Source organism: Artemia franciscana, chromosome 1, assembly GCF_032884065.1.
Source record: "Artemia franciscana chromosome 1, ASM3288406v1, whole genome shotgun sequence".
NCBI classification, from domain to species: Eukaryota; Metazoa; Arthropoda; class Branchiopoda; order Anostraca; family Artemiidae; genus Artemia; species Artemia franciscana.
In genome coordinates this window covers 30,703,909-30,728,801 of record NC_088863.1, presented here as the reverse complement: position 1 = coordinate 30,728,801, position 24,893 = coordinate 30,703,909, and the positions used below count along the sequence as shown (strand labels likewise).

General features: G+C 34.5%; 1 pseudogene; it reads left to right on the top strand.

Annotated features, from left to right (window-relative positions):
* LOC136028183 (uncharacterized) overlaps positions 1-24,893 on the top strand; it is a 66,433-nt pseudogene that overhangs the window by 18,999 nt on the left and 22,541 nt on the right.

Genomic DNA, 24,893 nt, shown 5'->3' with positions numbered 1-24,893 from the left:
TTTCTCAAAATAGGAAGAAATATCAGTTCTTTGGCTTAAATTGTGGACCTTAGTCCGAAGAAGAAATTAGAAACGCTTTTATGCTTGTTTATTTGGACTATGTTGAATAACTGGGATAGAAAAGATTAACTGATGCTTTTTCTTGTTGCTTCTGTGTAGATTTTTACTGAAATTCATTTGCTTAAGAGAGATTTAAGACAATTTCTAATATAAAGAAAGAAAAGTAAAACAGTGACTCTCAATCTGTATTGGCCAAGCTCTGCGTTGCCTCAGATTGAAAATATTGTGCCTACTCCTTGCTATGATGAATAATCATGTATTTTTTGAACTTGCTTGCATTTTATGTGCATAATAAAAAGATATTTATGCATACTTAGCTGACTACCTATTTTTGTTTTTGTTACTGTTACATGAGAATTGGGACTGAAAAAAGCGACAAAGTTACTTGACCCCCTAAAAACTATAAGAATAATAAGAATAAAGTCCAGACATAGGAAAAGGTGACTAGTGTGCTTCTGTTAACAGCAAAAAGTCTAAAGAAGGATATAACTTCCTTCTCCCTCAATTGATTACTTTCCTCCGTAAATAGTTTCTGTTTTTTTCACAATGTATTTACAAAATATATTTTATACTTTTTTTGTTTTGATTATTCAATTGAGGAGATTGTATTATGTTCATATCTTCATATCTTGCTTCATCATTAGCTTGAAGTTTTGTACGTAATATACTAGATAATTGCTCTAAGGTTCTGATTAAGAAAAAGACGTATCAATCATTTTTTTTTTTTTTTTTTTTTTTTTTTTTTTTTTTTTTTTTTTTTTTTTTTTTTTTTTTTTTTTTTTTTTAGACCCAACAAGATATGAAGTACAGTTGAAAGTGAAAAACTCTGATATCGGTGACTTTTTAGCCCGAGAGGAGATTTCACAGCTGCTGAATATTTTTCCTTTTTGAGCTTTGGCCAGAAGCATCCCAAAGTCTTCGTATTACTTATCTATCCTCTGCTCTAGATCATGGTGCCAGAAAACCTCTTAAGCAGTCTGACGGTGAAGGGTGAGCAATTGTTTGGACTACCTTCTATTTTAACTTATCTGTACCATAAAATTTATACACTTTGACTTTCAACGTCCATATAAATTAGAGACTTCAATACAAGGGCTGCTAACTCTTTAAAAAATAATTTTTCCAATTCACTCTAACTTAGCAGGGTTTTCAGGAGCCTCCCCCTCCCCGGTTGATTTAAATTTGAAGTTGAACTTCAAATAATAGAAATTATTAAAACAAATAAATGAATCAAAAGCAAACAGAAATAAAAAAGAGTAGTTAATTCATCTTAAAGCGTATAAAAATTTCTATAAATAAGATTAGGGCTACCTAATAGTCACCAAGCCTTCAGCTTGACCTAATTATTCATTTTACGTTTTGGTCATTTTTGGCCTCATCCATAGTAATAGCTGTTACTTTTAGCTTGGCCTGAATGTTCATTGTAATTTCTGTCCGTCAAACTTTGCATTTTTCTCAGTCAAACATCATTTTTCTCATTTGTATTAATATCTGAACGGTTTGAAGTTTGACTTGTTTTATGACTATTTCTGTTTATTTAAGTCGAATTTTGCTTTTTATTTTTTAAGTTTATTTCTGGTAACATTATTCTAAACTAATTTTTAAATGGCAGGGAGGCACTAAAACTTGCTACAAAGTTCCATTTCTACCGCAGAATGAACGTCGGTTTTGTATGTGAACTCCCATTATAATGCCGTAGAAAAGAAGATAAAAATGGAGAGAAAATATTTAACCAGCGTTGACTTAGAAGTCTCTTAAATTTTTATAAATATCAGCTGAAGGTCATGAAGGAACTTTTAAATGGTTCGTTAAACCCTAAAAATCAAATAGGGATTCTGGTTTTTAAATTTACTTTAAGCATTAGAAAAAAATATTGCATATGACGAGCTGTTGATTGAGTCTCGATGTTTAAAATATAAAACTACTTTATTTTTACTTCATTTTACATCAATTTTATCTCGTCAGTGAATGAACAAATAAAAAAAAGAATTAGATTTCGTTCCCAGTCAATTACCCTATGTCCATTTCGAACACCTGGCTATGGTTTTGTTTATTTCCTCTTTTTTTTATCTTTTTTTGTTATGTGGCCTTTGAGTTACTGGAGCAGCTTTTCGTATAAACTATAAGCTCTTTTTTAAAGATAGGTATTTGGTAGCCTCTCTTTTTTGGAATTTTTACATGGGCTTTCATTTGAGATGTGGGACAGTGCCACAACTTAAAAAGTATAGATTTGCTTTGGAAATAGAGATTGTCGCCAGACTGGTAAGAAGAAATGTATATATATATTTTTTTTGAAACTGGTGCTTGTTTGTCAACCGTTACCTTCTAAGAACAGGCTAATTTTATGATGGCTTATGGGGAAAATTGTACAAAAAAAAAACGTTGTAAATAATATTTGGATATATCTTGCAACAAATATAGGGAAATCACAAATATCTGGACTTTTAAGGGGGAGAGATTAACAGCTTTTCTTTTCATTACTTCATTATTCTGTTCATTACCTCTATCGCATAACAAATTACCAAATATTGAACTGAAATAAATATCCTTGTGTTCTTTTTACCTTTGTTTTTGACACTGTCTTTATTTTTAGAGTCTATTTGAGCTTTGGCAGCTCTTTGCCTTGTTCTTAAGTTCTGATTGAGCTACAGCGAGAAGTAGGGCCACTGTGGTCGTCAAGACCTTGCCCTAGAGACTTCAAGAAAACGTCATTAGAAAAAAACTTTCGAAGTCGAGGATATATTTTGGATTGGTGCAGCTTCAGACTGGTAAGATGATAGGAATCGTAACTATTGTCCATATCAAACAGTTCGTGGTAACGAACTGTAGTAAGGAGATTTTATGCTGATTTTAAATATATAAATTTCATCAAGTTTAGTCCTACGTATCAAAAGTTACGAGCCTGAGAAAATTTGCGTTATTTTAGAAAATAGGGGGAAACATCCCCTAAAAGTCATAGAATCTTAACGAAAAGTACACCGTCAGAATCAGCGTATCAGAGAACCCTACTGCAGAAGTTTCAAGCTCCTATCTACAAAAATGTGGAATTTTGTATTTTTTGCCAAAAGGCAGATCACGGATGCGTGTTTTTTTGTTTGTTTTATTTTGTTTTTTTTCCCAGGGGTGATCGTATCGACCCAGTTGTCCTAGAATGTTGCAAGAGGGCTCATTCTAACAGAAATGAAAAGTTCTAGTGCCCTTTTTAAGTGACCAAAAAAATTGGAGGGCACCTAGGCCCCCTCCCACGCTAATTATTTTCCCAAAGTCAACGGATCAAAATTCTGAGATAGCCATTTTATTCAGCGTAGTCGAAAAACCTTATAACTATGTCTTTGGAGACGACTTACTCCTCCACAGTCCCCGTGGGAGGGGCTACAAGTTACAAACTTTGACCAGTGCTTACATATAGTAATGGTTATTGGGAAGTGTACAGGTGTTTTCAGGAGGATTTTTTGGTTGTGGGAGGGGTTGAGAAGAGGGATATATACTGGGGGATCTTTCCATCGAGGAATTTGTTACGGGGGAAGAAAATTTCCATGAAGGGAGCGCAGGATTTACTAGCATTATTTAAAAAAAAAAACAATGAAAAAATAAATATGCAAAAGTTTTTTTTCAGCTGGAAGTAAGGAACAGCATTAAAACTTAAAAAGACAGAAATTATCACCCATATGAGGGGCTCACCTCCTCCTAATACCTCGCACTTTACGCTAAAGTATTTTTAGTAATGTCAACTATTTATTCTATGGCTTTTGTGATTCAGGGGTCATTCTTAATAAATTGGGACAAAATTTAAGATTTACTGTAAAGAGAGAGGTACTGACGAGGGGGCGAACCCTCTCATATGTGTAATAAAAACATGAGAATAAAAAATTCTTTACGTAAGCTAATTTATAAGTTACGTATATCTTTTACTAATAAAAAGATTCGTAGAAAATTAAAAGTTCTAGTTGCCTTTTTAATTAACCAAACAATTGGAGGGCAACTAGGCTTCCTCCCCCGCTCTTTTTTCTCAAATCATTCGATCAAAATTATGAGAAAGCCATTTAGCCAAAAAAAAAAAAAAAAAATGCAAATTTCGTTTTAATTATTCCTCTGCGGAGAGCCAAAATCAAAACATGCATTGATTCAAAAACGTTCAGAAATTAAATAACAAAAACAAGTTTTTTTTACTGAAAGTAAGGAGCGACATTAAAACTTAAAACGAAGAGAAATTACTTCGTATATGAAAGAGGCTGCTTCCTCATCAACGCCCCGCTCTTTACGCTAAAGTTTGACTCTGTCTCTCAATTCTTCTTTTTAAAACAGTGAAAAACTTTAGTGTAAAGAGCGGGGCATTGATGAGGAAGCAGCCTCTTTCATATACGAAGCAATTTCTCTTCGTTTTAAGTTTTAATGTCGCTCCTTACTTTCAGTAAAAAAAACTTGTTTTTTATTTAATGAAAATGAAAACGAAAGTAACGACAAAAAGAAATTTATGAGAATATTGAAAGATTGCACGAAAACACTCAGAAGGTGGTGAATCGAAATTGAAAGTATACTTTCCAAATTCTTTGATACAAAATGCTTTACTTGAGGTTTAAAGCCCCTTCCCCTCTTTTGGAAAGTTAGGAAAGTTATGTTTGAGCCCCGTGTGTCAGTGAAGTGTTTTTTTTTTTTTTCATACAATAAAATCTATCTTTAAACAATGGGCAACTTCCACAATTTACGGCCATTTCACACCTTGCTAAGGGATTTTTGGATCTGGAGAAACAAAAATGGGACTTGGAGCCATCACCATTAATGTTATACGTATGGAAATATTGTGCTTCTTTCTACTAATGTCTACAATTGAGCCTCTATTATAATCTGTATAAATAAAATTGAATGTATGTCTCTATATGTGTGTGTCCTTCGTGCATTATTACACTGTTCATCCGGTCGCCAAGAAACTTTAAGAAGTTCTTTGGTACACTCTTGAGCCACTAAATTGCTCCATCCCCCCTAAAGGCCCCTTAAATTCTTTTTGTGCTGACTGAAATTAAAGACACCTGAACACAAATACTTGACAATTGCTTCCGGTCACATTATTCACATTTTCTAAGTTAATAATCCTAAGTTATCTTTTCTAATACAATCGTTCTTGATTTATCTAATTTTAAAAATATGATCGTTCACCAGGGGAATTTTCCTGAGAGGATTCTGAACGTTGTGGAAAGGAGAATTTCTGTGGAGGAAGAGTTTTCCGCAGGTGAAAATTTTCTGGGGGTATAATTGTCTGGGAAGAGTGGATTTTTCAAGTGCGTATAAATTTAGAAACACAGTCGTTTCTAATACTCGGGGAAATTTCTGGTGGAGGGTTGTTTTCCGCAGGGAAGTTTTTTTTACGGATTGTTCTCTGGGGAGGGGGGTCCTTGAATTTTTCTTTCTTTTTAGATCGCAGCAACGTTCGGCGTGTAAGCTAGTCCATAACAAAATCTGGAAATAGTGAGTAATATCAGTAATTTACAACGGGACTGCGTCAAGTCATGTCCAGATGTATAATATCGTTAAACCTAACAACACGTCCTTCATTAGCAGTTGCTAGAGTACAGCGGGTGTGGAACTTTCTCTAGAGAAGGAAAATTGAAGTTGGGGTCTTTTTGTAGTAATCATTATTACTTCTCTCTATTAATATTTACGAAAAAAAAAATCTACAAAAATCAGTATAAAAAGGGTATTTTTTAAACCAATATCATTTAAATATATGGATAGAGAACTAATTTTCATTAGACATTTTAATTGGGAATGGGTGCACAAAAAAATTAAAATGACATCGTTTGAATCCCAATGAAACTTAGTACAGAGAAAGATGTAGTATCATACTTGTGTCTTGGATATTTGGGCCCAGTCTGAGCTCTGTGGGGAGACACTGGATCTCCAAGTTATGTCTTCTGGACAAATGCTAGAAATAGTTGTTGGATCACTTGTTGATTTTTGATTTAAAATTAATTTACCATCAAGCCATGGCTAATTGAAAAAATATCCAAGAAAAATAGTCTGAGAAAAAAGGCAAAGCTGAATTAAATTTCCGTCAAGCCAGGGCTAATTTGAGAAAAAGCCAAGACAGATAGTTTGACTGAGAGGCAAAGCTGGCATAAGTCTTTTTTCAGGATTGTATAAAATGATGTTATTTTCAGTTGTTGATAGATTCTCTATTATCCATTTATCCATCCTAGGACAGAAAAAAGAAAAGGAATTTCAAGTGTAATTCTATACTAGAAAATGAAACTTAAAAATAGAATATATATATATCCGTAACTTTTATTCCTTTTTTATCGCAAAGATTAAGAAAAGAAACAAATATAGCAATATTTAGAAAGTAGACTTTAAAAACACGAAATACCAACAGATTGCTCCTTAAAGTATTAAAAATAATATTTGACAAAGAAGTTGCGTAATATCTATTCATTTTCTGCGCCATAACTTCATATTTGACAAAGAAAAAAAGATTGATATTTTTCTTGAGTCATTACAGTCTTAGAGAAATTACAAATTCCAAAAAATTATGTATGTTGAATTGTAATATAAATAAATGAGATATGTAGCATACATGTACATGAAGAGGAACGTCGATTAAACCCAATTTGTAGTAGATTACTGAAAAACAAGCTCAACCCATATATACGTAAAATAATAAAGATGATCAAGAAATTTTGCATAATTAGCCCATAAGAGTTTGAACCCCATAAGTGCCAGATTAGCATTCCAAAAGATTTTCTCAGTTTTTTTCAACCTTAATCGTTCCTTAACCTTTATTTGGTCCTAATCTAGGTATTAGTAATAGTAGTAATAGTAATTTATTATCCAAAAAATAGCAGAGACAAAATCAATCGGTAGCACACCAAAAGCGTCGCTTGCGAGGGTGTGCTACTAACAAAAAAGAACAAAAATAGAAGAGAAAAAAAATAATAAAAACAAAGAACAGAAAAAACAACACGTTAATCAAGGGTGAAGCTGGGTACCGAAAAAAACTTACATAAATAATTCATACACAGTAAGACAACATATTATCATGATCCCGAAGCAAAAAAAAAATCAATTATTGTCAATTGTTTTGAAGATTATTTTCTGTCTAATTGTTCATTATTGTCTGTTTCGAAGGTATACTTACCAAGCAACACCCCACGCAGCTCAGATTTAAATTGACTAATGGGTAATCACTTGGTACTTGGGACAAGCTTATTCCACAGCTTAGCCCCCCTATAAATAACTGAAAAAGCTGTCCTACTTGAAATTAGGCGAGGAACCTCAATATCTCCACTTGTCCGAGTTCCGTGACTATGAACGTTGGACCCGTCCTGATATATTCCTGTAAAACAGTCTGGAACGCACCCATAATAATGCTAGTGCATAAAAACCAGTGTATGAAAATCACACAATCCAGATGCAGGCATTATATTAATTATACTGTACATTAACCTGACCGAATCCCGGTTCCCTATTCCACAAAATGATCTAATGGCATTATTCTGCAGTACGTGGATTGGGTGAAGTATTAAGGGGAAAGTACCAAGCTATACAGACGAACGCTACAAAATATACGGATGTATCAGATAAAAATATAATAACCGTAAAACATATGAAGGAAAAAAAGTATTTTAATTTACGGATAATCCCTAAATTAAGTGATAGTATTTTGCTTGTAGCTTTTACATGGTACTTACATGATAAATTTTCGTCAATAACGATCCAAGGTACTGGGCTGAACTTGACCGCTTAACAATTCCCTTCGGTGAATCTATTTCCGTGGTCGAAGAATAGTAATTTGGAGACCGTGAAAAGATTGACTTACTTATATTTGGATCAAGCCGGTTTACCTTCAACCAAAGACATGTCATAGTCATTGCTGCATTAATTGTAGAGGTAAGTTGTTTTCAGTTGAAGCACCACACATCAATGTCGTATCACCAGCAAATAAGGGTGTAGCGATCCTGGATCCAGAAGGTGCAGGATCGACTAGATTCCTAATTCTAGAAGTAGTTGTAACAGTATTGGTCAGATCATTAATAAATATAAAAAAAAGAGTAGGACCTAATACAGAGCCCTGGGGGACACCACATTTAACAAGACTTTTTCTTGAAGAAAATCCATTAATGTGAACGTACTACTCTCTATTTTGGAAGTAATCACAAAGTATAGCAAAGTAGTCCCTGTAGTCCATAAAATTCACATTTTCGCAATAGTATTTGGTGGTCAACAGTGTCAAATGCCTTAATCAAATCCAGAATCAAACCAGCTACTCTAAGCTTACTATCAAGGGCTCTATTGATTACCGAAATTATATATGATAATGCCATCTCTGTAGTTGAAACCAAATTGAATTGGATTTAACAGCTTGTGCAGTTCCAAATGATCATATATTCTAGTGTTAATATACTTTTCTAGAACACGATTAACAACAGGTAAGACCAAAAAAGGCCGATAATTTCCAAGATCATTCTTATTACCGTCTTTAAAAATAGGAGTTATCTTAGCAACTTTCAAGCAATCAGGAAACGTTCCCCGTTTCAAGCACAAATTAATAAGGGAAGTAAGAACATCAGCAATATAAGGAAACGCTGTTTTTAACACAAGCAGATTAAGTGAATCACTACCGGCCAATGTACTTTTCATCCCAAAGATAACTTTCTCTACTTCATCGCGAGAGAAGGGTTTCATATACATAGAAATGTTAATTTGAGTCTTCATAAAAAACTCAAAAGGAGGATCATCATCAGAAGGTATAATTCAGGAAGATAAATTTACGCCAATGTTAGCAAAATGTTGTTAATTAGCTTCGATGATGAGATGGTGACTCGTGTCCATATATTAATAGTAGGAAATAAACCATAAGACATACAAAGCTGCAAAAAATCCATAGAAACGCTCGTATGTTTAGCTCCTGAAGGTCAATATTAAAATCCCCAAGCATCATAAATGAATGTGCACCAGTCGGTAATTTCTCAAGCTGCTTATCCAGAAGATTCATAAAGATTGGTATGGAGCAACTTGGCGGCCTATATAATAAAATAACAAATACATCTGTAGGTTTCAGCCTAAGCTGAAGAATAAATGATTCAAATAAAATTTTCCGATATACTACTAGGTCGTTTCTTACCAGATCCGAATATTGCTTCGAATATATGCTCCATTCCCTCCATGTTGTCTAATCTGTCTATTTCTAATGTAAAATTTGTATCCTGGAATTTGTAAGAGAGCGGAGTTGTTGTTAGTAATTACTTTTTTTAAGGATGGCAAAATGCTTTCTAGATGAAGGAAGAAAATGTACATGCCGTCAAGGATGATGAAAAGCTAGACTATCGAGAGAGATGAGTTGCAACTAGGTTCTATAACAATGTTTAGTCTGTGGCACGGAATATAAGGCACAGGGTGCAAATTGTCATTGCCACTTTTGAAAACAACTCTACTAATTGTTGAAGTATTAAGAGGTTTCAGTGAAATTGACTGATAGCTATTTACATAATATTGTAAATTGTATTTCAAACAAAATACCTCTTGCATTCAACGTAAAATTTTCCCAGGCAGTGTCAACAATGTCATTGGAACTAGGAACTAATGATACAGTGACAACTAAAAAGTAAGGATTTAAAAATCCTTAAAAAGTAATTTCTGTTCGTTTTAAGTTTTAATTTTGCTCCTTACTTTCAGTTAAAAAACTTTTTTTTTTATTTAAATTACTTCCTATATGAAAGGGGCTGCTTCCTCATCAACGCCCCGCTCTTTACGCTAAAGTTTGACTCTTTCTCTTAACTCTTCTTTTTAAAACAGTAAAAAACTTTAGCGTAAAGAGCGGGGCGTTGATGAGGAAGCAGCCCCTTTCATATACGAAGTAATTTCTGTTCGTTTTAAGTTTTAATGTCGCTCCTTACTTTCACTTGAAAAAACTTGTTTTTTTTATTTAATTTCTGAACGTTTTTGAATCAATGCATGTTTTGATTTTGGCTCTCCGCATAGAAATAATTAAAACGAAATTTGCATATTATTTTTTCTTTTTTTTTGGCTAAATGGCTTTCTCATAATTTTGATCGAATGATTTTGAGAAAAAAAGAGCGGGGGAGGAAGCCTAGTTGCCTTCCAATTTTTTGGTTAATTAAAAAGGCAACTAGAACTTTTAATTTCTTACGAATCTTTTTATTAGTAAGAGATATACGTAACTTCTAAACTAGCTTACGTAAAGAATTTTTTATTCTCATGTTTTTATTACACATATGAGAGGGCTCGCCCCCTCGTCAGTATCTCTCTCTTTACACTAAATCTTAAATTTTGTCCCAGTTCATTAAGAATGACCCCTGAATCACAAAAGCCGTAGAATAAATAGTTGACATTACTAAAAATACTTTAGCGTAAAGAGCGAGGTATTAGGAGGAGGTGAGCCCCTCATATGGGTAATAGTTTCTGTTCGTTTTAAGTGTTAATGCTGCTCCTTACTTCCAGCTGAAAAAAAACCTTTCATATTTATTTTTTCATTGTTTTTTTTTAAATAATGCTAGTAAATCCTGCGCTCCCTTCATGGAAATTTTCTTCCCCCATGATAAATTCCTCGATGGAAAGTTCCCCCAGTATATATCCCTCTTCTCAACCCCTCCCCCAACCAAAAAATCCTCCTGAAAACACTTGTACACTTCCCAATAACCATTACTATATGTAAGCACTGGTCAAAGTTTGTAACTTGTAGCTTCTCCCACGGGGACTGTGGAGGAGTAAGTCGTCTCCAAAGACATAGTTATAAAGTTTTTCGACTACGCTGAATAAAATGGCTATCTCAGAATTTTGATCCGTTGACTTTGGGAAAATAATTAGCGCGGGAGGGGGCCTAAGTGCCCTCCAATTTTTTTGGTCACTTAAAAAGGGCACTAGAACTTTTCATTTCCGTTAGAATGAGCCCTCTCGCAACATTCTAGGACAACTGGGTCTATACGATCACCCCTGGGAAAAAGAAAAAAAAACAAATAAACACGCATCCGTGATCTGCCTTCTGGCAAAAAATACAAAATTCCACATTTTTGTAGATAGGAGCTTGAAACTTCTACAGTAGGGTTCTCTGATACGCTGAATCTGATGGTGTAATTCGATGTAGCTATTGGTATCAAAATTCCATTTTTTATAGTTTTGGTTTCTATTGAGCCGTGTCGCTCCTTACTACAGTTCGTTACCACGAACTGTTTGATGAGAACTCATTGAGCTTAATATGTACACATAACATATTAAAAATAAATAAACGTTCTCGTTTTGCTAGAATCCCATATCAGGGGATAATTTGGATGTAAAATGGCGTTCATATAACAGACATCTTGCCCTGTGCTTTTTCTTTTGTGTTTTACCATATTGGATTTTGTTTAAATATGATTTTTCCTCCCATTTTTGTGTTTGTTTTCTTGTTTAACATCTGTCTTTTTTTCACATTTTTCAGAATGTTTTTAGGCTAACTGTTTTTTTTTCGTTGATTATGGCTTTTAGATGTGAAGTTGGACTTTTATTATTATTTTTTCTTGTATAAAAGGTGTTTTTTTTTTTGGTTAAATGTTAAAAGAATTTATTAGTTTTTGATATATTTTCGTTTCAGTTTTTTTTTGTTTTTTTTTTTTGTTTTTTGCATGGTCATCTTCATGAGTGAGAGGTTAAAAACTTGTGCACAACTAGTGCACCTTTTATGGGTTTTCGATGCACTTAAGGGAAGAAAAATCATTGCCTCCTAGAATTAAGTGTTTAAACATTTAACAAAATCAATTAATTGTTTAGAATTAACTGTTTACAAAAATCATTAAGTTATTATAAATAATAATCTTGGTTGCAGTGGTAGCTGCATCCTAGTAAAGAACGAACCACGGCCAATAAAATATAATGTCGCAGTTCCTGAAGTATTAGCGGTTTATTTACTAGTTTATAATTCTGGAAAATGACAAATAGCTTTACAGTACTAACCAGGTTCAATAAGGTTATATTGCAAGTCTTAATCCGTCTGTGGTTTCGGAAGTTCCACTATCTATTGTTACTAGCCGTATCTCTGCGTTGAATTTATCATTTTTATTGAAAGTAATTAACAGCAAAGAAACAAAACCAAAGCAAGGGGCTAGATACTAGTGCTGATGTATTTGTATTCTATTCGTTTCGATACATGTAAGGGTGAACTACATATGTACATTCAGCGCTCACCTGGCTGCATAGTCAATATAATATATTCAATATCTCTGCCTTGGATTCCTGACCAAAGTGCTGCTCCTGCAGCACTTTGGCTGGCGAACAGACAGAAGGCTGTTGCAATACTTCATGTTGCCTATTCAACGGAAATCTAGTTCAAACTTAGACCAAAAAAAGGTCATAATAAATAAATAAAGGGATCCCAAGAGGAGCAGAAATTAAAATGAATAACCAAGTTAAATCTGAAACAATTATCCATTAACATGATTAAGGTGAATATAATTACTGGGAAAAAATCAGGAAAAGAAGTTCACATATCTCGAAATACAGTGGATTCTAGTAGGGGTCAACTCGGATGTACTATTCACCGACATCAATTTCTAATTTGACCCGCGTTTGCCATGGCTATACATAAGTCGCAAGGCCAGACTTTTGAATTTGTTGGCGTCGCCCTTAGTTCTACTTTTTTTTAATCCTGGTATGTCATACGTAATATTTTGTCGTGTTATAAGACAATATAGCTCAAAACTTCTGCTACCTCCTGAAAATTAACGACGATCATATAATTAAGTGCGGAAGGAAGCCCTGACAGCTGCCCACAAAAAATCATATTGTTAGAGTTATATTTTTTTTAATTAATTAAGCGATTAAAATATTCATGTATATTGCATTATGAATATTTCAGGTCACAAGAGACAATGAGAAAGCATGTAAAGAAGCCTGCCGCGTGCTGTGGCATGGCTTATTTCGTATTTTTCATAGGGTGGCTGTACTGAACCTGTGGTGACGTCATAATATCAAGAAAGGGCTCAACATGTCTGCCGTTACAAGACAAACGACAATGGGATACATATATAGAAGCCTGCCGCATGCCAGGGTCTGGTACTCTACAATGTACTTCATGCTTGCTATGTACTAGCATACTGAAATCTAGAGGTGTTTTTCTAAAATGTCGCCTTTTGCATACGTCGCATTCCTATGGTTTTTCATCATTACGATTGCTCATTTAAGAGTCAAATTAGTCGTCTACCAGAATTTCTCTCGCATCTTTCCCTTTCCTTATCGACACTGGCTGCTCAACTGCTGAGTCAAGTGAGACATTTTAGAAAAACGGGAAATGTAATGCGACTGCTGAGAATAACCGAGTTAAAACGACTAGAAGCAACAGAGATAATCATAGGCTTTAATACTCTAGAATTTTTCAAAATGCCGCTATATTGTTGTATCTCATATGTTTTGTCTTTAACAGTTTATTTTCTATCTTTCAGTTTCCATTGCTTATTGTTTGCAGCATATTAGTTCAAAATTACTAGACTTGATTGTAAATTTAGCTTAAAAATTTGATGTTAATTTCAGGTGACATGTGAAGATCAAGATGATCAACTCAAGGATACAGAGGATACTTTACGAGTTAGTGCAGTGGATGGTAAAAAAGATGAATATATTTGGGTTGCTCCTGCTAAGGACCAACTTCCAAAGAGATCCTACATAGTTGACTCAATTTTGGCAATATTTTCTCCCATTGTATTCGGAATCATCTTATTATGTGTCACGAGTTTAGTTATTACTATTTATCCACCTGGAGAGTAAGTGTTGCTTATTTGTATTTAAACCGTAATTGAGTATTATGGATAATACTATTGGGCAATAGGGGAATGGAGTAAGGTATATGTGGAATAGGGTAATTAACGATCTTTAGTGTATTCCAGGACGCAATTACAAATAGCGAGAAAAGATTCTTTATTTTGTTTCAAGACAACGGATAACAAACAATCGTAGGCAATGTTTGGAACAGACTACGATGTTATCCCGTTTCATGTATTAAATAAACATAAGTTTTTTGCAAATGAAAATAATGAGCTACATTAAAACTTAAAACGAATAGAAATATTCCGTATATGAGAGGGACTGGACCTTCCTCAATCGACTCCGTCTTTACGCTAAATTTTTTTTTTATAATTTAAAAAAGCTTCTTATTCCAGAACGTCCTTGTATTCAGGAGTAGTTCTTATAGAATTAGAACGAAAAGTCAAAGTTTAGCGAAAAGAGCGAGGGATTGAGGAGTAGGCAGTCCCCCTCATATACAAAATAATTTTGTTTGCTTTAGGTTTTAATGTTGCTCCTTACTTTGAGTTGAAACACTTGCTTTATATATTTAATTTCTGATCATTTTTCAAATAATGTTGGCAAATCCGCCTTCCCCCTCCGTGGAAAATCCCCACCCCATGAAAGATTTACCCGTTTAAAATTCCTCCCGTGTAAACTCTCCCCTTCCCCCTCCTGGACAATTCCATATCTCGCTAAGAATTCCCGCCGGACAATACCTCCTCAAAAATTCTTCTTATTTCTATTTGAAAAAAGACTTGTTTTTATTTAATTTCTGATTGTTTTTCAAAGCACACTGGAAATCTCCCTCCTCTCCATGGAAAATTTTTCCTGCAGTTTCTCCTGAATTTTCTCAGGAGGACAATGCCTCCTCAAAAATTCTGCTTATTTTTATTTGAAAAAAGAATTTTTTTTTTATTTAATTTCTGATTGTTTTTCAAAGCACACTGGAAATCTCCCTCTCCTGATTTTTCTCTTGGAAAATTCTTCCATGGAGAATTTATCCTGCTGAATTCCCCCTCTCTCACATGAATTATTCTCCCAGACAATCCAAGCCCCGTAGAATATTTTTCCCGGAAAATTCCCAAGTAACATCTCTACTTGTAAAATTAAGTCGCCAAAGAGATAGGAAGACAAAAAAAAAAAAAAATGTATTGGAACCCAGGCAAATTCTTTCCTTGTAAAATTTTCTCTTGAAAATTTTCACTCCGCAAACTTCCCACTCCGTGGTAAATTCTCTTCGTGGAAACAGGGACCCCTGAAAAATTCAAATAAATAAACACGCATCCGTGATCTTTCTTCTGCCAAAAATACAAAATCCCACATTTTTGCCGATAGGAGCTCCAAACCGCTGCAGCAGGGTTCTCTGATATGCTGACTCTGACGATGTGATTCTCATGAAAATTTCTTTACTTTTTGGGGGTGTTCCCTTCCCTTTTTAAAAAATCAGGCAAATTTTTTCAGGTTCTTGGTCCTTGATGTGATCATTAAACTTATTGAATTTTATATATGAGGAATCAGCAAAAAAAAGTTAATTTTTTAATGTATCTATTGTTATCAAAAACCCGGTTTTTAGAAGTTTGGTTACTATTGGGTCGAGCTGCTTATTTCTTACTTTTCGTTACCACGAACTGTTTGATTTTAAATATTCTAGGTGCTAAGTCTGTTGTTAATTACTACAAGGCTGAAGATAGTAATTTAGTTCTGGGACATGCCAATCGATCTAGTCAATAGAACAATAATAAACAAAATGCAAAAAGCAAATATATTGCTGGGTTCAATATTAATACATTAATAGTGGAAAAATGGACTTTATTTTCACATGTTTCCTTATACAACTCAGTGTTAAGAATTACCTGAAGTAAATTTTAGCATGGATTTTTTCAGTTCGGTGCTTTAAAGAGTGTCGGTAGTTCCCTAACTGATGAATTTTCGTCACTTTGGTATGCATCGTTATTATGGATGAAACAACTAAGTTAAAAGTCATAAGTTAAAACATATAAGCATAGCTATATTTAAAAAGATGGACTTTATCTATTTGGATTCCAGTTGGCCGAGTTTATTTTTCTTCAGGTCGTACTGATATTAATCTTACGTTGTGTAGTTCCCCAAAACATAAGGTTTTCTAACAGACTTCTTTTTTTGTTTTTATTCAAGACTCAAAAAGAATTGAAGGCTCAAAAATCTATGTTCTTTTGATGGAAGTAAATAAACTCAGGACACTGACTATCTGGAGCTTTGGGTTCTTCTTTTATTCCAATTTCCTCGACCTAGTATGTCTTGGTAAGGCTTTCAAAATCTGAGTCAGTGGAAATTTCAACTTACACAAACATGGTGCAAACAAGAGCCAATTTTCAATTGAGTTAGCTTAGAGTCATTTACGCTATTCCCAGATATCTTTTATAAAGCTGTTAATTTTGAAAACTTTCCGAAAAAGAAGTTTTTCAAAGAAAAGTAAAGGCCATACTAAACCCAAGATCATCAGATACATATAAGTATTAAAATTCAAACTCGAAATGACCAGAAATTACTATTAAAGAATAAATGAAACCCAAAACGAACAGATATTAACTAAACAATCTTAGCAAAAAAACATACAGCGGGTGCTAATATAAATGAATATTAAATCTTAAAACAAGTAAGTCTTAAATTAAATATGCAAATAAAGCTTAAAACGAACAAAAATATTTTGCTATTGAAGTATAAATGAAACCCAAAACGGGCAGAAAATAAATAAATAATCATTCTAAACAAACATGCAATAGGTGATAGTGTAAATGAGTAGATAAATCTTAAAACGCGTGAGAAACTTAAACTGAATATGTAAATCAAGCCTGACCCGAACAAGTATCACTACAAACAAGAGTTTGGGCATTGCCTACTTCTATCACTGTAAAAGTCTAAGACCTACTGCGTCATTGGCGCTTAATTGAAAACTATATACGTCTTGAACAGTCTTGGAAAGTACAAATAAATTCAAACTCGAATATTTGGTATATAACGATATTAATTATTGAAAAACTACCAGTTCAAGATGTTTTTTTCACTATAATTTTTGTTTTCATCTACCAAGCTGTAATAAGAGGAAAAGAAAATATTTGTAGTATAATTCGCTTTAAGTGAATTGCCAATGACGCAGTATCCTTTAGACTTATACAGTTACAGGAGGGGACAGTTTCTACAGTCTTGTTTGTAGTGAAACTATATTTGATGTGAACAATCCTGGAAGAACTAATAATATGAAATTGAATATTTGATATAAATTGTATTAATTGCCGAAAGCTCATCATTTCCGAATCTAATTTTAATGCTTTTTTATGTTTATTTTAAATGTTGTAAAAAGTAGAAAAGAAAATGTTTTTCTTGTAATTCATTTTCAATAAAACGCCAATGACGCAGTAGGTTTAAGACTTTTACAGTGAGAGCAGTAGGCAATACCGTAATTCTTGTTTGTTGTAATTTTTGTTCGTTTCAAACTTGATTTGCATATTCAACTTAAGTCTTAGGCATTTTAAGATTTATCTATTCCTTTACACTATTACCTATTGTATCTTTGTTCGCTATAAAAACGAACCAAAATTAATTTTGAAAAGTTTCCAAAAAAGAAGTTTTTCAAAGAAAAGTAAAAGCCATATTAAACTTAAGACTAGCAGATACAAATAAATATTAAAATTCAAATTAAAAAGAACAAAAAATAACTATTAAAAAATAAATGAAACCCAAAACAAACAGAAATTATGTAAAGAATCACAGCAAACAAACATAGAACAGGTACTAATATAAATGAACATGTAAATCTTAAAACGAATAAAGCTTAAATTGAATATGCAAATAAAGCTTAAAACGAACAAAATTATTTTGCTATTGAAGTATAAACAAAAACCCAAAAAGAACAGAAATTAAATAAACAATTATCGCAAAAAGTTTCCAGTTTAAAAAAATTCCTTATTTCAAAATCAAAGTTTTTTTCAAAGTCAAACTTTTATCAAAGTAGCAATATCAAAGTAACAAAGTATCAAAGTAAAAAAAGCATCAAATTAAACAAAGGTATCACAGTAAACAAAGCATCAAAGCAACAATAAGGAACTATCATAACATACAGTCTTGCACCGTAAATGAAAGTTGCCACGTAAATAACTAAATCCGAATATCAAAGTAACAAAGTAACAAGCGAGTTACTATTTGTTTTAGACTCTTAAAAAGTGAAATAGAACTCAATTTCTTATGAAATAAGTCCCCACTGAGGATTATACGTGCATCCCTTCCATTATAACCATATATGTCCCCAGGGCATAATTTGCAACGCCTGCATTGGGCTCTGGGGGTTGTGTCGATCTTAGAGTTTTTTTTATCTGATCTTTTAACTACATTTGACAAAATAGCTATCTCCAGATTTTTATCGGATGGATTTGGGGAAAGAGAGTGTGGGAGAGGGGCGATAGTTGCCCTCTAATCCCTTTTGACTCTTAAAGAGGCCGCCCGGCCTAGGGCATAAGTTACAACCCTTTCCCTGGGTTTCAGGGTAGGATATGTTGAACTCAAAGTTTTGTCATTTGATCGTTGGAATATTTCAAACAAAATTCTAGTCGGTTGCATTTGGGGAAAAAAGGGTGGGGGAGTCGATATATTAGCTCCCATCACTTTTGATAACTCTTAAAAAGGTAAATAGAAAACCAAACGGTAATGAAAGGTAAATGAAAAGTTAAAAAGTGTAGAAATTCCTATTTACAATCGAATGAACCCATCCAAAGTTTATACTACCATCCTTCCACAAAACCTTATATCCCCCCGGGGCATAATTTACAACACTTTCCCTCAGGTTCTGGTGCGCTTTGTTATCCCTGGAGTCTTATATATGATCTTTGGTCTAGTTTGAACAAAATGGCTATATGAAAAATTCGATCGGACGCATTTGAGGGAAAAAGGGTTGATATGGGAGAAGGGGAGGGGGAGCTTTTTGTCAGCGTATCACTTTTGACTCTTAAAAAAGGAAATAGAAATTTCAATTTCTAATCATTTGAGTCCCTTCCAAGGCTTATGTGACCAATTAGCTTTCATAAAAACTTTATTCGCCTCCAGGGCATAATTTACAACACTTCTCTAGGCCGTGGGAGGGGGTGGGATATGTTGAATCTGAATTTTTTGTTATCTGTTTGTTGGACTACTTCAAACAAACTGGCAATCTCAAAATTTTGGTCGGATGCATTTGAAGAAAATACGTGTTCGTGTGTGTATGTGGGGGGGGGGGACATAGATGCACTCTGATCCCTTTTGACTCATAAAAAGGTAACTAAAAATTTCAATTTCCATTTAAATGAGCCATCTTTGAAGTTTATACGACCTCCCCTTACATAAATTAAATAAAAAAAACAAGTTTTTTGAAATGAAAGTAAGGAGCGACATTAAAACTTAAAACGAACAGAAATTACTCCTTATATGAAAGGGGCTTTTCCTCCTCGACACCCCGCTCTTTATGCTAAAATTTTTTATTGTTTTAAAAATTAGAGTTGCGAGAAAGAGTCAAACTTTAGCGTAAGGAGCGGGGTGTCGAGGAGGAAAAGCCCCTTTCATATAAGGAGTAATTTCTGTTCGTTTTGAGTTTTAATGTCGCTCCTTACTTTCATTTCAAAAAACTTGTTTTTTTTATTTAATTTCTGAAAGTTTTTGAATTAATGCATGTCTGATTTTGGCTCTCCGTACATAAATTATTAAAATGAAATTTGCTATTAATTCTTTTTTTTTGGCTAAATGGCTTTCTCTTAGTTTTGATCAGACGATTTTGAGAAATAAGGATGGGGAAGGGGGCCTAGTTGCCCTCCAATTTTTTCGGTTACTTATAAAGACAACTAGAACTTTTAATTTTTAACGAACGTTTTTATTAGTAAAAAATATACGTAACTTAAGAATTAACTTACGTAACAAACTTTTATATTCTTATATTTTTGATTATATATATGAGGGAGTTTGTCCCCTCGTTAATACGTCGCTCTTCACACTAAATCTTAAGTTTTGTCCCAATTCTTTAAGAATGACCCCTGAATCAGAAAGGCCGTAGAATAAATGGTTGAAATTACTAAAAATAATTTAGCATAAAGAGCGAAGTATTTATCTCCTTCTAAATACCTCGCTCTTTGTGCTAAAGTATTTTTAGAACCCCTCATATGCGTAATAATCTCTGTTCGGTTTAAGTTTTAATGCTTCTCCTTACTTTCAATTGAAAAAACTTTTTCATGTTTATATTTTCATTGTTTTTTTTTTAATAGTAATGCTAGAAAATCCTGCGCCCTTTTCATTGAATTTCTTTTCCCCCATGAAATATTCCTCCAAGGAAAGATCCTCCCATATAGTCCCCTCCCCTCCCACACCCAAACAAAAAATCCCCCTGAAAACGTCGGTACACTTCCCAATAACCATTACTGTATGTAAACATTGGTCAAAGTTAGTAACTTGCAGCCCCTCCTCCAGGGACTGTGGGGGGAAAGTCATCCCCAAAGACATAGTTATCGTGGTTTTCAACTATGCGGAACAAAATGACTATCTCAAAATTTGATCCGTTGACTTTGGGAAAAAATGAGCGTGGGAGGGGGCCTAGGTGCCCTCCAATTTTTTCGGTCACTTAAAAAGGGCACTAGAACTTTTCATTTCCGTTAGAATGAGCCCTCTTGCAATACTCTAGGACCACTTGGTCGATGCGATGACCCCTGGGGAAAATAAAAAAAAAGCAAAAAACAAATAAACACGCACCCGTGATTAGTCTTCTGGCAAAAAATACGAAATCCCACATTTTTGTAGATTGAACCTTGAAATTTTTTCTATAGGGTTCTCTGATACGCTGAATGCCATGGTGTGAGTTTCGTTACGATCCTATGACTTTTAGGGGGTGTTTCCCCCTATTTTCCAAAATAAGGCAAATTTTCTCAGGCTCGTAACTTTTGATGACAAGGACTAAATTTGATAAAACTTATATATTTGAAATCAGAATAAAAATCCAATTCTTTTGATATATCTTTTAGCATCGAAATTCTGCTTTTTAGAGTTTCGTTTACTATTGAGCCGGGTCGCTCCTTACTACAGTTCGTTACCACGAACTGTTTGAAAACCTTGTATTTCTCTGTGGCATAACTTAAACACTTGCCCCCGGGCTCTGGGGGGCTTTTGTCGACCTCGGAGTTTTTATTATCTAATGTTTGAACTATTTTTAATAAAATGGCTGTGTCACAATTTTATATAATGGATTTGAGGGAGAGGCTGGGGAGGGGCTATTTTCCTTTGATCTCTTTTTGACTCTTTAAACGTGAACTAGAACTTTCAATTTCAAATCAAATGAGCCCTCTCTGAAGTTTATACGAGTATCCCTTGTATAAAACCATATATGCCCCCAATGCATAACTTACAACGCTTGACCCTGGGCCCTGGGGGTTTGTGTCAAACTCGGGCATAACTTACAATGCTTGCCCCCAGGCTCAGGGGGGGGATGGTTGTGTCAACTCTGTAGTTTTTGTCACATAATCTTTGAACTATTTTTAACAAAAGGGTTATCTCAAATTTTTGTTGGATATATTCGGGGGGGGAAGGTTTTGGGGGGCTAGTTGTCGTCCGATCGCTTTTTACTTTTAAAAAAGGCAATAGAACTTCCGATTTCCATATGAAGTACCTCTGGGAAAAATTATAATAGTAAAACCTAGGAGCCGTACGGCCTTTACTATAGGCAACGCTATAGCAATGCCTCTGATTCACAGATGTATTTTCAGAACTTTGGAAAACAAATTGAGAATTTCTATAATCAAGTAACATGGTCATTTCATTTTTGCATCTGGAGCATGGAAATAAATTTCTACCTGAAATATCCCAAGGCCATCCTTGAGCTACACACTTGAAAACTCCATAAAAATGAGTATTTTGCTGTTTTATTGTGACTGGCAATTCACCTGTGGCGTTTTCAAGCAAAACTGATGCTATTTCAATTTCTGGAAATGAGAATTTTCCGTAACCTACTTTTGTCTAAATGTTTGATTGACGAATTTTTTTTTACTTTTCAACCAATTTTTCGAAAAATACAAGGGGGAAACTTTTCCCTCTGAAAATTTGTTTCTGGGACTCCCATCCTCTCCTACCCACTTCCCAAGCCCAGAAAACCTTTTTGCTGATACTTCGTTCTGTTTTTATGGTTCCCTGAGCTGTGACAGAGAAAACTGATTCAGTTTAATAATATTAAACTACTAATTGTATGATTTTTTTTTACTGGGACATCAAAGAAGGGGAACTATTTGAGAGTTTCTTTGATGAATTTACCTACCACAGGTATAAAATACTTCAAAATTTCCTAGTCTGATAGTACTAACATGTTCTGAATTTTATTTCTTTTATTTAGTTCGTTCCTCAATTACTAACATAAAGCATGGTGTTTTAATTATAAAACTTATCATTCGTATCTTTTTAGCAAGAAATAAAACCCACCGCGAAACTTTGAAAACAGACATCATTAAGTTTAAATTTTAATCTTGTGAAGAATATGTTTCAGATTGATGTGTTTCTTTGTGTGTGTGGTTTGGAGTTATGAGATTGGACTCTAAACTTTTAAGTATGAACCCGACCCGTTTAAGTTTACCGACCCTCGAACATGCAATGTAAAATTGTCCATGGGAAAAACAATCAGTATTAAGATCTATACCACATTTTTCTAATGATTGACCTTGAGCTTTGTTGATGGTGATTGCAATTGCTAATCGAATTGGGAATTGCAATCTTTTAAATTGAAAAGGCAGATCTGTTGGAATCATGGGAATGCGAGGAATAAGAACAGCCTCACCCTCAAAAGGCCCTGTCAAGATTGTGGCCTCTATTACGTTTTCCATTGTTTGTTTTTTTTACGGCAAGTCGCGTGCCATTGGAAAGCTTTGGTGGAATGATATTTCTTAACAGTATTATTGGTACGCCTATTTTTAGTCGTAGCACGTGTGGTGGAAACCCTGAAAGATCCATGGAATTTAAAAATTCAGGAGGATAATTAACCGCCTCATTTGGTTCCAAAACTGTGTCGACTGACTTGTAAAGGACTGCCTGGTCTCGAATCTTGGTCAAAACAATATTGTTGATTTCGTGGACGTCTATATTTTTGGGTGCAGGAATCGCTCTTTCACTTAGCCATTTATTATTTTTATAATGGTTTAGAATATTCGGAAATACTTTTTCAATCAATTCATTTTTGGACGTCACTAAATTACAGAATTCAGCAGGTAGTTGTATACGTCCTGAAATTGAGTCTACTGGGAATTTTCCGTTTCCAATTGCCAGCAATTGATCTGGAAATGTTTGACCAGAGTCATCGTTTTGCAATCGGACACGCATATTTGTAGTTAATTTTAATGTTTTTACGTGTGCCCATAAATTAGAATTTATCAGGCAAGCATTCATTTCGTCTGCAGGGGTTGATCTAGGTATTATAGGTAATGTTTGCCTGAAATCTCCCACAAGCAATATTAATATGCTGCTAAAGGGTTTCGAATTCCCTCGCAAATCTTTCAAACATTGATCCAGAGCCTTGAGCGATTTTTTGTGTGCCATTGTGCACTCGTCCCAAATAATAAGTTAGCATTGCTGCAATACTTTACCCATCCCAGATGATCTGGAAATATTGCACATGGGAGTTTCTGTAAAATGCAAATTCAGAGGCAATTTCAAAGCAGAATGAGCAGTTCTTCCACCAGGCAGCAACGCTGCGGCTATTCCGGACGACGCAATTGCCAACGCTATATCATTTTTTGATCGAATTGATGCCAGAATCAGTTTTATCACAAACGTTTTACCAGTACCTCCTGGCGCATCCAAAAAGAGAATTTCTCCAACGTTGTTATCGACACAATGCATTATCGTATCATAAATGTCTTTTTGTTCCGACGTTAACATGGAAATTTTATTTTGTACATACGACAATAGATCACTCGTACTGTAACTTTGTTCACGATCTCATTCTACACATGTCGAAACATCAGCGGTACGATTAGGTGAAGGCATTCCCAAATCCTGAAGAGGTTTGTTTGCCATACATACGCACAAATCTTCTATAATAACTAAAGTGTATTTATAAATTTCAGATGTAAAATAAAAAGTCATATCTGACGTCTCTAACCGTTTTTGATGGAGTTTATCTTCGGACATTTTTTATTTATATTTTTCCCATAACTCTGTAGGAGCTGATTGAGAGCAAGTTGTTAGTATGATGCCAAACAATGCACGAATTTGACTTGGAGTTGACGTTTCGCACGCGTCATTGATGCAGTTATCCCAGTGTCGGTCATTCTCCAATAAATTCAGAGCTTGGCATGCACTACGGTAAGTGTCATGTATAGTACCGTTTACAGTTCTCAAATACTCAAAGGACGTCGGACCGGGTACATTCACCAAAAGCAGGCGTAGAAAGAAGCATTCATGTTGATTGGGGTGAACGGTGTAGAGTCTTCCTATCGTGGTATCTTTGAAGATGGTAGGTTGGCCGTCGACTGACTTACCCTGTTTTCGACGTTCAAGTACTTTATTATTAGTATTCCACGTGTAATACGAAGGCACTTCAGTATACAGCAGTTTTTTTGCAAAAGAATCATTTTTGCATAGCGAAAAGAAAGCAGTTAACTTTGTATCCGGCGGATTCAGGGCTCTTTGTTGCACGTTGGTTTCCGTGAAATAAACACGTTGACCATTCTGTAAATGTACCGCTAAGTGAACAACAGCTGGACTACGTTCATGTATCGGAAATGAAAGAATTCGCCAAACAGCTTCATTACTGCTTATGTGTCTTCCAGCCTAATATTGTACGATTTCGTCGACATCTTTGATTTCGGACTGCAAGCCAAAAACTGCCATGTCACTGCCTTTGTTGACGTATTTACATATGTATTTGATTGCCTTTACGGAGTTACAGTATTCAACGTTTATGTGTGCATTAAACGTTTTTCATAATAATGGGGAATATGGAACAACCCACTGGTTATCTACTTCGATGGTGGTACCGTTACGCTTCTTTATTATTGCTGTTTTACCGCCATCTTCAGTAGATCTTCTTCTATATTGTGGGT